Source organism: Mauremys reevesii, linkage group 3 (assembly GCF_016161935.1).
Source record: "Mauremys reevesii isolate NIE-2019 linkage group 3, ASM1616193v1, whole genome shotgun sequence".
Taxonomy (NCBI): Eukaryota; Metazoa; Chordata; order Testudines; family Geoemydidae; genus Mauremys; species Mauremys reevesii.
The window spans coordinates 39,979,953-39,995,944 of record NC_052625.1 but is presented as its reverse complement, the minus strand read 5'-3'; the positions used below and the strand labels follow the sequence as shown (position 1 = coordinate 39,995,944).

Sequence of the window (15,992 nt, the reverse complement as noted above, 5' to 3'; positions counted from 1 at the left end):
TTAGGTTTTCATCTTAACACTCCTCTGTCCTGGATATAGAATCTTGGATATACTCCCTGAGCTGGGGACAGGGAGGGTACAAATTTTCATAGGGTTGCAAATCACATCTCATACCATTACCCCATGTATAATACTGCTTTGGACTACTGTAGCAGTACGAACAGCTGGAGCAGGCTGAGGATCTGGCCTTTAAACTCTTGCTGTGGAGAAGCACGCAGTGTTTTCAAACACAATTGTTTTGCAATACCAGAATATCTGCTTTTGAAGCATTTTGACAGAGAACCTAAAATACCTTATTCAGGATTAGGCATTTAGCTACTACACACAAATTAATTTGAATTTATCTTGGGGATTTTGTCACTAACCAAAGCCCACCGAGAAAATGAAATTAATAGTTAATATTTTCGAAAGTGTTTTAGGTGAACGTGACTAAGGAGATCTGACAGGCAAATTTTATGACTTTACAATTTAAAAGCCTAATGTTGTGTATTAAAAATTCTCCATTTAGATGAGTGGATGGTGTTTACAATTTCTAGAAGAATATAAGATATCATTAGAATCCAGGGAAGTTAATAGAGTTCAGAAGAAGGCTACATACTTCAAGTCACTAGGGTATGACGGGATAAATTATTGTGGGTTGATTGTTGTTTTATTACCATTAATAAAAAAAAGTTAACAGTTTGGAGCCAAGTTGCTGTGTGAAAAGTTTTTCTGTAGAGCCAAGTTATTAAGGTAATGAAATAATATACTGTACAGTAGATGGCCAATTATCTATTACCACAAGCAATAAAAAGTAGGCAGTTAAGCTTTAATGGGCTCACTTTCTTTTTAGGTTTTTAATCTTGCTTTGCTTTCTGCTTTCCTGTGTGTTCGTCTCTAGATCAGTGGAAATAACTCTTTGTGCTAGGTGCTTCCTTCAGTCAAATGCAAATACGTAGAGTCATGGATTTGACGGATAGTAGAATGTGGCACAAGTTCGATAAATAAAGGGTACTTCCAGTTTTGTCCCTCGTTCCTCATGCACAAACAAAACTTTCTGAAGTGTTAAGCATCAAACATGCTTTTATCTTTTTTTTCTTTTTTTTTGGAGTGGGTGCTGTTCATCTGCCAAAAAGCTGTAGACGGAGAGATGATTAGTCAGATATCATCAGTAGCTACCCACGCTATTGAAGCTGGGATTCTCTGACAAATTTAATTGTGATAATTCAGCAGAAAGCTAACTAAAAAAGCAAAAATAGTTTGCACTCATTCTGCCGAGCAACAGTATTTAACTACATTCAATGAAATCCCACTCATTACCTCTGCACCAGAGAAACCTTAGCTCATATTGTTCATTTTTGTTGCTGTGCGGGCTCCGTGAGAATCCTAACCCTGCTATCGGGCTGGAAATTCAGGAAAGCCGTTTAAGAGAAATCTCAACAGGAGACTCTCACATTGAACTTGTTTTGCATGCCCTGGAAGAAAGACATAAGAAAAGGCATAAGAGGAATTATACAGTTCTTTACAGTTTTCAAAGCACTGTACAAGTATGAACTAATTACTCATCAGAAATGCCCCGTGAGAGGTAGATGAGTGTTATGAGAATGAGCAGCATTAATAACAATTTTCTCTGTTTCTGCTGTCACATGATATTGCAGGTGAGCGTTATATATCCCCCTCTATGCCCAATCCACAGAGGATATGGTCTGTTACTACGTGCTCTCTCTCTCTCTGTGTGCTTTAATAGCGTTAGATGGAGTCCTGTGGTGAGAGAGAGAGTGGATTGTAAAAGGAGATGAAGAGTTAATCCATTTCAGCAACTGTGGGGTTGTCAGAGAAAGGTATGTGTGTTAACAAGGTATATTGGGGCATTGTTGAAAGAGGGCAGACTTAAGTTTGCGTGGGCGACCTTGACTCTGTGTTTTCTGGTTTTCACACGTTTGAGTTTTGCTCAACTCAACATTCTGCGAGGGAACAACATACCACCGAGCAACCTTAACTCTGTGTTAACATAGGTTTTTGCCACTGAATTGTAGTTTGAGCTCTGTTTCATACAGACTCAGGAGTCTCTCTCTATGCTACATTGCAGACGTGTGCTATATGTTTATGCTTTAAAGACTTTTAAAACATGTATTGCCTAAATATAAAATGGTTCAAAGTGTTAGAAATATGTGGTTACAGAAAATATGTTGCTGTTTGTTGTTTTACTCTGTGTTAGGCCAGGCCTTGAAGTCTATGTACTGTAAAGGAGCAGAACAGTTTAAACTACATGGCTCACAGTTATTAGGCTACTGAATCAAGGTGCTCAACCATGCTAAACTATGTCTGAGACATTTTAGTTTGAGCCCTGGTTAATACAGACCCCTGAGCATAAGTGATGTGGCAGGGGGGATATGGGGTCTGCTGGGCCTACCAGGGGGAGGGGAAGGAGAAGGGCTCCCTTCTCCCATTGTGCCTGCCCCCCAGCATGCTCAGCCCCTGTCCCTGGCAGCCAGGCCCGGGTGGGGAATGGAAGGGGCGGGACTAGCTGCTTCTCACCCTGGCCACTCTGGGTCACTGTTGTGTGCAGCACAGCGGCTGCCTGAGAGAGAGCCTGGCTGGGGAGGCAGCCTGCGCCCCCCCCCCCCACACACACACACTCCCTGATGGGTCGTGGCTGCCAGGCTGGCTTGGCTCTTGTCCCCAAAAAGTTAGGCCCAGGTGGGAAGCAGAGGGGGCAGGGCAGGCCGCCACCCCAGACAGGCTCTCTGCGCTGCACAGAACATAGACCCAGAGTGTCCAGCTTCAGCTGGTGTGAGAAGCGACTCCATTCCACTCCCTGCCCAGGACGGCTGCCAGGGAAAGCGGCTGAGCATGCGATGTGGGGAGGCACAGTGGGAGAAGAACAGACCCTCCCCTTCCCCTGCAAGTAACTCTGGTGGGGTGGGGAGAGCTCAGTGGCCCGGGCTGAGTGCAGGGCAGGGAGGTTTCTGGTCAGAGGAGACATGTGAGGTGGCCCCTTTAGATTGTGCCCCCCAGTATAGGAGGCATGAGTCATCTATGCTCCTGAGTCTGTCTCTGCTCTGCATTACAGGTGTGTGCTGTCTGAGATAATAAAGAATTCTGTGCCTTCGGAGGACAGAATCTGAGTTTTTGAAGTATCTTACAGCTCCTTGTCCATCTTCAGTTCCCTGTAGCCTCCAAAGGAGCAAATCACAACTCTCCTTTCCAAGGAAGGATTAAAGGTAAGTATTTTTATTCCAATTTTATAGATGTGAAAGAGGTCTTGGATAGGTTAGGTGACTTGGCCAAGATCATATAGCTAATCAGGGGCAGAGCTGGGAACACAGCCAAGATCACCTGACCTTCTGTCTGCTGCATCAAATGTCTCATGTCAATAGCTCTCAAACATTTCTCATACCATTACCCCATGTTACAACAGAGAAGAGTTTAAGGACCTCCCAGTTAGCCATAAAGAAAGGGGAGAGTCATCGTGACCCCTAGTCAAGGACAGTTGTCTAATGTTAAATTTAGGACTTGAATACCAGAACCTGTCTCCACAGCAGACTTGAGTTGGTGTTATCTTTGTTCCTTGCGTCCAGGCATCTGATGAAGTGGGTATTCACCCATGAAAGCGTATGCTCCAATACGTCTGTTAGTCTATAAGGTGCCACAGGACTCTTTGTTGCTTTTTACAGATCCAGACTGACACGGCTACTCCTCTGATACTTTGTTCCTTTTGTATCTGAACTGTGTGAAATGGAAAGGAGTGTGTACCTCAGTAGGTGTGTGATTTGTGTTCACGTCTTAAGCATATTAGTCAGAGCCCAAAATCTAATCATGTTCCAGATCATTGTGACAAATGTCGGTAGGTGATCAGCTTATTAATGGTTTGATCAAAGTATCAATCTCCAGATTTTATTGAATGCTAGACAAGATTGTGGCCTTGATGATTGGGTTGGCTGAGTTGTTCTGTCCCCTTAAGTGCTTGCTTCCTTTGACTCAGTTTTATCAGTTTCTCTTTCCTGTGCAAATCCTGCCTTTTATTTGTTTGTTGTTTTCCTGAGCATTAGTTCTTGAGCCACAGCATTTCTTAGAATGCTTCTTGGTATGTCCCTTGAAGTTTCTTTGAGAAAAGCCTACATTCGTACAATGTGCTGAAATAACCGACTTTTTAAAGATTACATGGGGGTTATGTTTTGTATTAATAGGATCAGAAGAAGCAACGTCCTAATGAATTAGAATTCATGTTTTATCTGCAAATATTGTGCACACTGAAAGCTCTCTAAGAGCAAGCTAAATTATAAAAACATTAATTAGGTCATTAGATAAAGGGACATTAATCCTTCTGGCATGTGTAATGCACCCTTTCATGTCCCCTGTTTAATGGCTTTAGGTCTGTCCTGCATTTCCTTTTCTCAAAGAAGCACTGAATTCTTTAAACAGCTAATGCAGGTACTATACTGTATTTCTACTAGTAGTGCTTTACTGTAGGAGAATGATGTTTTAGTTCATTAGAAGTCACTAGAAGAACCAGTTTCCAGGGCATGACAACCTTCCAATTGAAGGGCAAGAGGTCAACTCAACAAGGAGCAGTTTCAAAAGGCAATTTTCATACCAAAAGCAAGACGAGTGTGTCCCATGAGAGAGTGAGGGGGGAACGTCACAAAGAGAGATTTCCTGTGCCATGTGACAAGGGATTAAAACATTCCAAAGTATGTGTGAATTGGGTGTATTAATGGCTCACCAGAAACCAGTTGGATGTTCTTAACTAATGCTAACTTTTCTTAAGCATAGACAGAGTCACTAAGGAGTGAAAGTTAATCATACAGCAGTCTGTGTTCTTCATTATTTGTGGTCTCCAGATTAATTCATTAAACCCAGGGTAAACTAGAACACTAGTTGCACCAATATATCATCATTTCCCCAAACAATTCTAGCCAACAGCAATTGACATAGACTCCATCTTAGTGCATGGTCACACACATTGTATTCATTAATGTTCTCTTTGCTGGATTGCAGTATTGTACAAGGAACATACGATGCATATAATAGATTTATCAGAGGATCCAATTAGGAACAGAAGACATGGATTGAATGAAGAATAGTTTAAAAAATGTGATGACTTCTTTTTGTATTTCTGGTGCTACTCTGCTTTACACCCATCATTATTATTGGAAGGAAAGTGGAGGGGGGTGGGGAGAGATGGTACTTCATTAATGCAGTTCAGAGCAATGCAGCCCATTCCCTGTCTGAATTTATACAATCTGATTTAAAAAGAAAAATGATTGCAGATATTTCACCCTGGTCTTGGCCATACAGGGAGTACAAATCTAAGAGTGTCATGAGTTGAAGAAGCAGAGAACAATGTTATGGCACAAAGGTGTGTGAAACTCTGATGTAGATGGTATTGAACATCATAGAAAGAAGGATAATTTCCTAAATTTTGATTGAACAAAGAGTTCATCTTCTCAGGAATGCCTACTTATTCTTTAATGAAGTATGAAAACTTTTGATGTAATATATATAACAGTGGTACAATGTTTCAAGAGGTGATTAAAACAAAAAGGGCTGATTACAGATATTAACAAATGAGTGTTCACATCTATCTTAAGTAGATGAGTATACTACCATGTTTCCTAGTGAACATATTGTATTACAATGGAACATCCTAACATTGGGTTACTGAGGAACTTCCCTTCAGTAAAGGCTACTACAGCAATCCAGAAAACTGTATCAGGAAGTGTTTGTTGGAAAAATACGGGAAAGTAATCTTAGACCACAGTTGCAATTCACTATAAAAACATAGTAGACATTTATGTTGGATGCTGTGCATAATATTATAAAATGTCTGGCAATTCATTTTGATTTAGTTAATATTCAGGAAGTCTGGGTGCTCATGCCAAAGTTTATTTGAACAGATCCCCACTTCCTTGGTCTATATTTTGGTCCAAAATCTCATGAGAACAGACTCTGTCATGAGATGTTGTCTCATAACCTGTTTTGCCTCTGGTCTCTACTCTTCCAGTCAGCTGTTAACAATCAGGAAGTGCCCTCTCCATCAGTCAGTTATTGCTGGAAGGAATCTTCCTCTTTTAGTCCAAACTCTAAATATTGCCTGGTAATATTCAGCAGACATCTATCGTGCTGTAACTTGCCAATGAACTCCTACTGGTTTAATACATTAACAATTTCCCAGCAGATTTTAATTTACTGTAGCATTGCCTAGCCTAATCCACACACAGCACATTGTAATGCAAATGGAATGGTTAAATAGATCACACTTCTCTTCTCCATCTCAATTTTTGTCTAATGTATCATTACAGTTCACTCTGTAAACTGTTGAAGCCATCTTCATTCAACTGTAAACTAAAGAGACTAGATGTCTATCGGCCTAAACCAAAACAGTTCTTGATTAATCACAACCTCTTGACCTAATGAGTGATAGCTGTGTTAAAAATGTTGTCATTATCTAAATGGAGTACTGAAAAGTCCTGCAGATCCTAAGCAAATTGACTCTCTTCTATTTATAAACAATACTGGAAGATGAACTCCTGGGTTTATGTTGGAAAAGGGACATCATTCATTTTTATCCAACATACCTGCTTTTAGTGATATTACCCACACATGTGGGTTTTAGAAAATGTTAACAACTGAAGTGGTTTATATGCTTTTAAGACTAATTTTAAGGTTTATGTGTACATTCATTACACTGGAGTTGGGTGCTCAATACCTGCCTAAAATACACAGTATTAATAGTGTGCACTAAAACCCTACTTAGGGCTTTATGTTGAATGCTAAACATCATTAGCACTAGATGTGAAATTCTGGTTTTCCAGTATTTGTATACTTCTTATTTACTGTAGCTCAGTGCATTTCTCCTGCATGTAGCACATGCATCTCTCCATATGCATATGACTAAGTGATGAATCTTTAAAAGCCCTTTTTTGAAGATATTACTGGTCTTTCAATTGATAATCTGGTCACATGCAAGTGAAAATGCTGTTGTAAAAATAATCAAATTATGTACAGATTTTCTGTTGTTGCTTTTCAAATGTTGGCTTTTCTTTTACCCCACATATTTGTACATTTAGTTCCAATGAAGCCTAGGGAGCTAAAAGGCCTGGATTACACATGTCTATAATGCTTTACAGTTTCTCTCCCGGTACAGATCTATATGTTATGGTATACTTCTCAATCTTCACAAGTATGGTAGTTCTTAATGGTATAAGAGAAAAAATACATGTACAATCAACTCTTGTGCTTAGAACAGCAAAATGGCCACAGGTTTCTCTTTTAGAAAGTATTTACTATTTTAAGGAACTAAAGTATGTCCCATAGTAAAGGGGACTAAAAGCTCCACTGTATACATGTAAATTAGTGTTACTTACAAAATAACAGTAGGAGAGAATAAAAGGCCGTTTATACATGAAAGGGCTGGAACTTGAGGCCCTTATTCACTTGTGCAGTCATGCGAATAAACGAACTGAAGTCAGTAAGGCCCTGAGCCTGCAAATACTTATGTGTGACGGCTGCCATTCTGGCTGATACCAGGGATTGTACTGGGAACCTCCAGAGCTAAAGAGCAAAGGCTCCCTAGCTGGGACTGTAAACAACTTATATACACTCAACAGTGGGTCATGCACTTTATTTTTAAGCATGGTTAGCAATGTGGTACAGTTGTATTGACTTCTTTGAGTCTCAGATGCTTAAAGTTACGTGCATAAGTTTTGGCAGGATTGGGACCTTAGAGTGTGGATGTCTCAGGGCAGGGATCTTGGGCCTGATTCCCCCCTCTCACACACCTCTGTAAATCTGGACTAACTCTCCATGAGGTCAGGGGAATAGCACTGGTGTAAAATCACTGTGAGAGGAGAATCAGGTCCCTCGCCAGGCACCCATGATGCTGGACACAAATGTGCTTGATTTTCCAGAAATTGAAACAGTAACAGTAGAGGGAACCCAGCTCAGACAAGTAAGCAGGATATACCTCTAAGCACTAATTCCAACTATTTTTAATAACAAATAAGTATGGAACTCAGTTCAACACAGGCAGCTTTAATTTGCAATCTATACAGTTGATAACTCAATCTGAAACAGACTTTGGCAGTATTACAGAGGAAATCTGTACAGAATGACAAACTATTCTCAACTAGCATTTCCTCTAAGATCAGGGAAGCATGTCTTCATTTCCACTTCTTTTTTCTTGATCATACATGTTGGTGGGGGCCAATGCAAGGAAAATCCCTCTCTTTATACTCTTGACCCTTCTGTAATATCACTAGAGATACTGGGCAACTGCTAGATTTAACACATTTTTATTTGTACTGATCTTGCAGTACAAGATTTCTGAAGTACCTTATTCTGTTCCACCACGGTAATAGCATGCCCACATATCTTAGACCCTAATGATACTAATCCCACGTTCTGACACCATGAGATTACATTATGTTGTGTAATAATATATAACAGTGTAAGACAGCTAATTAACAAGCAAGTGCTTATTCAGAAATGGACTGAACCACTCTGACCTTGTGATAGCTATTACATTCCATGATCAATAAAACAGCAAAAGAATGTTGTTCCATATTTATAACTCTCTCCTTGGGATCAGATTTTGTGCTGCCCATCTCCCAACAAGACATTAAGCCACCTTCGTACCTTGCAGATTCTGAGCTGTTCCCAGTAGTTGCTCTAACTTATGGCAGCCTTATTTGGCTGACTGTGAGCTGCTCTGCAGCCCCAGATTGCCAGAGGGCAGAGTTCTTTGTCAGTGTGGGGAGGGGAATGAAGTATGAAATATGCCAGCCCCATGCTGTCCTGCCTCCTTTACAGGCCCTGTATCCTGGTTGAGTAATGGGTCCAGAGTCTGGCCTAATGACTTCTGTATTATAGGCTCTGATTCTGTACCCAGAAAGGTACTTAAGCATGTCTCTAACTTTAAGCAATGTAATGGGAGGGAGTACTCAAGTGCTTAACGTTCAGCACATGTTTAAATACCCTCCTAAATCAGGGCCATAGCAGCAGCAATTCAACTTTAGGGATTGACATTTTTTTCCCTCATTTTCGAAGGCAAAAATCCAGATTGTGCCTCTTGTCATCTTAGCCCTAGAGTACAAAATGGCATCAACAGAAAATGTTGGGCCAGTAACACTTGTCTGATTTTTCAGGACCAGTAAAAAAAACATTTTTTTTAATAGTATTGCAATACCAAACTAAGGATGGATCAGCAATTTGGATAAAATAATAAATAACTTGAACTGTTGCCCAAAACACCATCTGAATGATATCATTTTAAAAAAAATATTTGAAGGTGTTGGGTTTTTTGTAATGTTTTTGCTAGTTCTCTTGCTCCTCTGGTCTTCCTGCTTTCATTCAGGTACAGGATCAAAATAAAATAAAATAAATATCACACGTGTGTGTCTCTGTGTGTGTTCACATGGTATTTCCTCCTCAGTCAAATCCTGAAAATAATAGGGATATCATAGGAAAGCTGATTCAATTGATTATTAGGCTGATTTCTCAACCGAGGAAAATTGGGAGGGACATGGCCTTACTGTCCATCTTTTTATTAGATTGACACCATACCTAGAAGGTAAAGTACTTGTGAATAGCAAGCTCTGTGATCGCAGTACAACAGAGGAGGCACCTGTAACTATATTATGACTCATCAACTAGGCTCTCAGAGTAACTAGCTCTGGCCTTGTTCTTGCAAGGAGCTCTGTGCAGACAGATCTCTGCACTCATGTGGATCCCAAAGGGCTTTCATGGAGCTCCTTACAGGATCAGGGCTGTAGCTGAAAAGAGTTTATACAGCCTTTCTTGGTTTATTTGTTCTCTTTAAAGTAAAACAAGGGTGTGTGCTTGCGATCCTTGACCAAATAGAACAATATTCCTCTGTTTAAGAGACCAAGTCAATTTTTTTAAAAACTTTTTTCTTGAAATGCATGGGATGTCTGGATTGGGTACATGATAATTTTAAAGGGGTTTCATCATACCATTGATTTTTACTGTGAACTCCCCTTTGACTTTAATAAAGTTCAAGGGGAACAAATGAGTGGATTTTAGGTTGCTGAGGTAAACAGGTAACATTTTGTAATGTATTTTTAAAAGTTTACAAACTAACTTGTACATTTTGAAAATAAATGAAATTACATTAGAAATTTGAATATCTGTCAGCTTTGGGATACTCACCAACTAGAAGTCAAATTGTCCTAGTTTGTAAAGAAAATGTAGGGAGTTGCGAATGGCCCTTATGAATTTCAAGCAAGTTTTCATTGAAGCATGATAGCTGAATACCAGTGTTAGCTTTTTCACTGTTATCATAGCATGCAAGAAAGTAGAATAATAATCATATTATGAGGATCTACATAGTCTATTCTGAATGGCATCACATTTTGCACTGTGAGGAGGTGGAGTTAGGCTTGTGGGTGGAGTTTGGGAGAGTACCACCACTTTTTTTTCTTGTTTGACCCGGCCACTAATCTGAGAGAAAAGGGAGGGTACTCCCTTTGTACTACCCTGATCCAGATGCCCCATACTTAACTTTTGGAGCCAGGGCTTCAGCACTAAAATATAGCAGAGTGGGAGTTGTCATTGATGTAGCTTACCCTGGTATAAAACAGAAGTAAATCCACTGATATCAATGAAATCAGAATCAAGTCCATATTCTCTTCATAGAGGTAGAGTTGGGATGATGTCTTAGCATTGTGATTCAGCTGGCAAAAGGGGGACATCAGGTGCAGACTGTGGGGGTGGGGAAGTAATCATGTTTTCTATTACCCATACATCTCTAATTTCAGGCTTTAATTTTTGGAAGTAAAATAATTTTGGCCTCACACACAGTATCTGTTTCTGGAACTTATTATCTACTTTGTTAAGTTCAGACAGCATTCAGATAAGGATAATTTAATTAGACATCTTTGTAATCATACATGCATACTTACTGCCACAGCAGGGGATCCCTTCTTCAAAACAAAACCCTTGACATTGCTTAGGGCAGCTTGTTTTTCCTGAAAAATTTCACATGGTGTGTGTGCACACGTCCGTGTATGTGTGTGTATTCAAGTCTATCCTTTTTCATAGTGTTTAAAATGCTTTGGGCTCTCCCTTTGAAGATTTTCATGTTGTTTGGGAATGCCCCATCTGAAAAATTTCTTGTTTTTAGATGGTGTCTCCTGTGAAAAAAACTCACATAACTTACAGTGACATCCCACTTTGAAGGCATTCATATCATCAGGGGGTTGCTTTGGAACTAAGGAATGTCTTGAAGTTGGGAATGGGTTCCCCTGAGATTATACTACATAAATTCAAATGATGTCTCTTTGAAACTATTCACAACACAGAGGTGTTCTAATTTGAATGGCTTTCCATGGCTCCTACCATTTCACGCTGCCTCTGCCGTCATATTTGACATCTGAAAACCCAAGCAGAAGAGCATATTTAGAATACTGCCATTCAAAATAGTTGAAGAAAATGTTTAGTGGGAAATTTTCAACAAGAACTAGATGCCTAATTCTCATTTATGTTGGTCCTTAGTATGTCCTTATATGCTTTCATATTTGCAGATTTTGGTAGTTTAGATATACATGACAAATTCAAATTTCCTGCTTTTAGAACCAGATTGTCATGTTGTTTATTAATTGAATTAATTAAGAAAAATGAAAATTGAATGATCCAAATACCTCTGAACTTTGGGGAGCTTGAGAATTGAACCCAAAGCCAAATTCAACTTTTGCAATTAGATCCTGTCTTTGAAATGGGCAAAAAATTACCACCTGAGATCCAAACTAATTAATCAATTACATGACTTTCAGCCATTTCAGGCTTCAGCCAACATCTAGTTAAAAAGTAAATATATTGCATAGCGGACTGCATAAAGGCAATTGTAAAGAAATGAAATAACTAATTCCTGAGAAAAGGGTTTACGTAAGAGGCACAAGTGAAAATAATTAGATTTGGTCACAGCGTCCACAAGCTTTATCATTATTTGTGTATCACACAAGTAACTAGCTTGTGGGTGGGACAGTATGAATCTTTATGTGGCAAATACTGCCTATGTGGGTATTACAAATCATCCACTTTGGCAATAATTATGTTAAATGTGTGCAAATAAAATCTGAAAGAAACCCCCCTTGTGACAGCATATTCTGTTATATTCTCTCTCACTCACTCACATACAAACAAAACCTGTATGGGTATGTTCTACACCATTCTCATGGGCTCAGTCGGGGCATACAGGATTATATTGCATTCATTTTCATGGCTTCACTTGTTAAAAAATATATACAAAGAAGTAGAAACATATCCTTAAAACATACATATCCAAAATCACTATCAAAAGAGATGATGCCTCACCAAAGTTAGATCAAGAGACATATACATTTACAATTTACTAATTCACACTATTGACTGGGAGACCCTTTGGGAATTACTGTATTTTGTGAATTAGTAAGTAAGCGAACAAATACTTTGGAAGAGCAAATATGATGTATTAGAAAACATATTCTGATCATGTATTTCAGTTTAGTTGCAATTGTTTGTGCTATTACTTCACAGTATACTGATAAATGTACTAAGCAACTTCCAAAAGTAATGGGGCAAAAATGAGAGGTGCTGCGCATTTGCAGGCTTCTGTAAGAGTGCAGGAGCTCAGGACTTCTCAAGATTTGACAAGATAGTTTAGTAATATGAGGCCTCCTTACAGCTCTTGGCTATTAAATATTTGCTTAGAGTTGAGGAGGGGCTGCCTGTTGGTTTTGCAGATTAAAGTATGCACCTTAATGGATTGTAGATAAGTGAGGTTCTACTGTGTTCAGATTAGCAGGACAAAGTTTATTAAACACCATAATATTAGAAAAAAGGCACATCCAGAGTTTGGGGATGGAAAAGAAAACACAGAGATTCTGGCCTGTAACTCTAATTGCTACATCTCTGGACAAAATTCCATATTATTAGATCCTGTGAGTGAAATTCTGGCCCCACTGAAATCAATGACAAGACTGATTGCAGTGGGCCAAGATTTCACCCAGTGAGCCTAATTTTGTCCTCAGTTGAACCTTGGTCCTGCCCCTGTTTAAATCAATGGCAAAATTCCAACTGGGCACAATTCTTGGCATAGATGAATAGAGCAGGGGGAGAGTGGCTCTAAGTCAACTTTCTGGTCCTCTGACCCTGGGCCAGCCTGGGGCCTTGCTTAAAACAGCCATAGGGTTGCTCTAAAATTAAATTGTGGTAGTTGCAGCCAGTTGGTGTGGTAGTTGAGCACAACAGGCAGAGCAGTGAGCCCCTCTGTTCCTTGGCCTGCCCCCTCCCAGGCTCTTTCCACTCCCACGATGCCTCCTACAGGGAGAGGGGAAGCACGGGGGTATAGTACTGTCTACACTGGCTTTGCATCACCTTGGGATTCCCTGTGGTATGGGAATCCTCAGCTGCTACTTTAGAGCTATTTTCCAGTAGCAGCACAAAGCAGTTGGAACCTGGGCTGAGCATTTGGCCTATCAACATCAGTGGTGTAGGATCAAGTCCTTACACCTGTATGACCTCATTAGCTTCAGCAGAATTTGCACACATCTAACTAAGAACAAAATTTTCATTCAGCAACTGACCTTGATGCAGTCTGCAATAAATTACGCCATTATGGGTCAAATCTTGCTCATATACTCATGAGCAGTAGTTGGCCCAGTGACCTCAGCAGGTCTATGCACACAAATATGATGAGCAGCATTTAACCTGCAATTAGATGACACAACATGGCATGAATAATGGCAACTAGCAAAGGAAAGAAATAGAAGGCCTCAATAAGGTTCTTTGTTTGATATCATAAGGCAGCATGTAGGTTCCATTCTAATGTTATCTTTTTAATGATGTGTTGCTAATACTGCATCAACTGCAGAGCGACATTGTATCATGTCTCTGGCCTCTTTCACATTCTGCCACAAGACTAAGGTGCTGACCCTGTAATGAAATGGTGACACACAGCATTGTATATCTGAGCAATTACAGTATAGCCTTCCTCAGGTGTGTAAATAAGAGACAAAATGGGAGGCAAGTTGGTAAGCGTATAATTCCTTGAGAAAGGCACTGCCTGATTGATTTTCAAATGGCCTTTTTTGTCTCTTGCAGCCCTTAATGCTAAGGAAGTTGACTTCCTTCACTAGTCTCCTGGAGTGTCTGTGTTTTGAGACCATTAGACTTACTGGGAGTCCACGACTGTGCTTTTGGACAATGGGTGCCTAAGCCTTTGCAGTAATAGCCCTGAGAGTGGGGTGCACACTTACCCTAGACACCCACTTCAGTCTGTCCCACTACATTTTGTAATAGATAACTGAAAACTCTACTCACTGAAAGGTGTATTCTGTTCTAGTTGCTCTCGGCCCCTGTCTAGACCCCGGCATTCCATTGCTTGGCTTTTTAATATGTTGTCTGGTTTTACACAACCTACAATTATGGGGTTTTGTACCTATATTTTGCTCCAGCTGGTTCTAAAACATCCTGATCATCTCAGCAAGGTTTCTATTTAACATTAATTTATAATTTTTTAAAACACTTATCACCATGTTATATCTAGGTACTGATACGATGAACACTTCATACTACTACAGCTTCCCTGTGTGGGCCTCCTGGCCCAAAATCTGACTGGTGTTGAGCTCCCACTATTCCCAGAGGTTTTAAGATCTTGGTTTTTACATGTATCTTTCACTACGTAGAAGCAACATCTCTATATATTTCTTCCTAAAAACAAGATAAAGTTAAGAATATTCATTTAAAAAAGAGACCTAATACAATAGAATCTCTTCTACAAACAATTTGAACTGTTTGCCAAGGGCTGTGGTAAATTCTCCATCACTTGGAGTCTTTAAATCTAGATTGGATGTATTTCTAAAAGATAAGCTTCAGTTCAATCACGAGTTATTGGACTAGATCAGGGATTGGCAACCTTTGGCACGCGGCCCATTAGGGAAATCTGCTGGTGGGCTGGGACAGTTTGTTTACCTGCAGCCTCTGCAGGTTTGGCCGATTGCAGCTCCCAGTGGCTGCGGTTCGCTGTTCCAGGCCAATGGGGGCTGCAGGAAGCGGCGGCCAGCTCATCCCTCGGCCCGTGCCTGACAGGCCACGTGCCAAAGGTTGCCGATCCCTGGGCTAGATGTAGGAATGACTGAGTGAGGTACCATGGCACGTGTTATACAGGCGGTCAGACTAGACGAGCATAATGGCCCCTTCTGACATGAAAATCTACAAATTTATGTACATTTGTAGTTAAGACACATTATCATAAAAAGCTGGCCAGAGTCAATCATAAACTAAGGAGATGAACAAGGTTTTAAGGTGAATTAAAGGATGTAGCGGTTTGGAGAGGAGAAGGGAAAAGTTCCAGATAGATAATGATGGTGAAAATGGAGAAAGATATACTGTCCAACTATGGAGCTGTGTGTAGGCGGTCTAAGAGGTAATGTATGCAAGTTTTGAATTGGATTTTTAGATGGAAAGGAAGTCAGTGAAGGTGATGGAGAGTGACAATTCTAGTTTCTTCTTTCCTGGAAGAAGAGAATAGATGCCCTTATCCATTTACAACTCTATTCCCCCACTGAAATTTAGAAAATAAAAATTTAGGAAAAAGAAGAAATTGTAGTTGTGGTGAGACAGTGATTAAAAGCAAGAATAAGAGGCTGGATCACCTCTGCATTAACCACTTTTAAACTGGTATAACTCTGTTATGTGTAGAAAGAATAGTAAATATGGCAGGTGACCAGCTTGGCTTAACAGTGAAATCCTTGCTGATCTTAAACACAAAAAAGAAGCTTACAAGAAGTGGAAGCTTGGACAGGTGACCAGGGAGGAGCATAAAAAGATTGCTTAGGCATGCAGGAGTGAAATCAGGAAGGCCAAATCACAACTGGAATTGCAGCTAGCAAGAGATGTTAAGAGTAACAAGAAGTGTTTCTTCAGCTATGTATGCAACAAGAAGAAATTCAAGGAAAGTGTGGTCCCCTTACTGAATGAAGGAAGCAATCTAGTGACAGAGGATGTGGAAA

The 15,992-nt window shown here is 40.0% G+C and overlaps 1 protein-coding gene across 3 annotated transcripts in view; it reads left to right on the top strand.

Annotated features, from left to right (window-relative positions):
* The first annotated feature begins 1,691 nt into the window (after positions 1-1,691).
* SIX2 (SIX homeobox 2) overlaps positions 1,692-15,992 on the top strand; it is a 110,052-nt gene continuing 95,751 nt past the window's right edge. For 2 of the 3 annotated variants that reach the window (XR_005595458.1, XR_005595457.1), the window contains exons 1-2: positions 1,692-1,820; positions 3,053-3,203. The gene's annotated coding sequence lies outside the window, so the exon portion shown is untranslated. The remainder of the gene's footprint in view (positions 1,821-3,052; positions 3,204-15,992) is intronic. The other variant, XR_005595456.1, reaches the window with a different exon arrangement.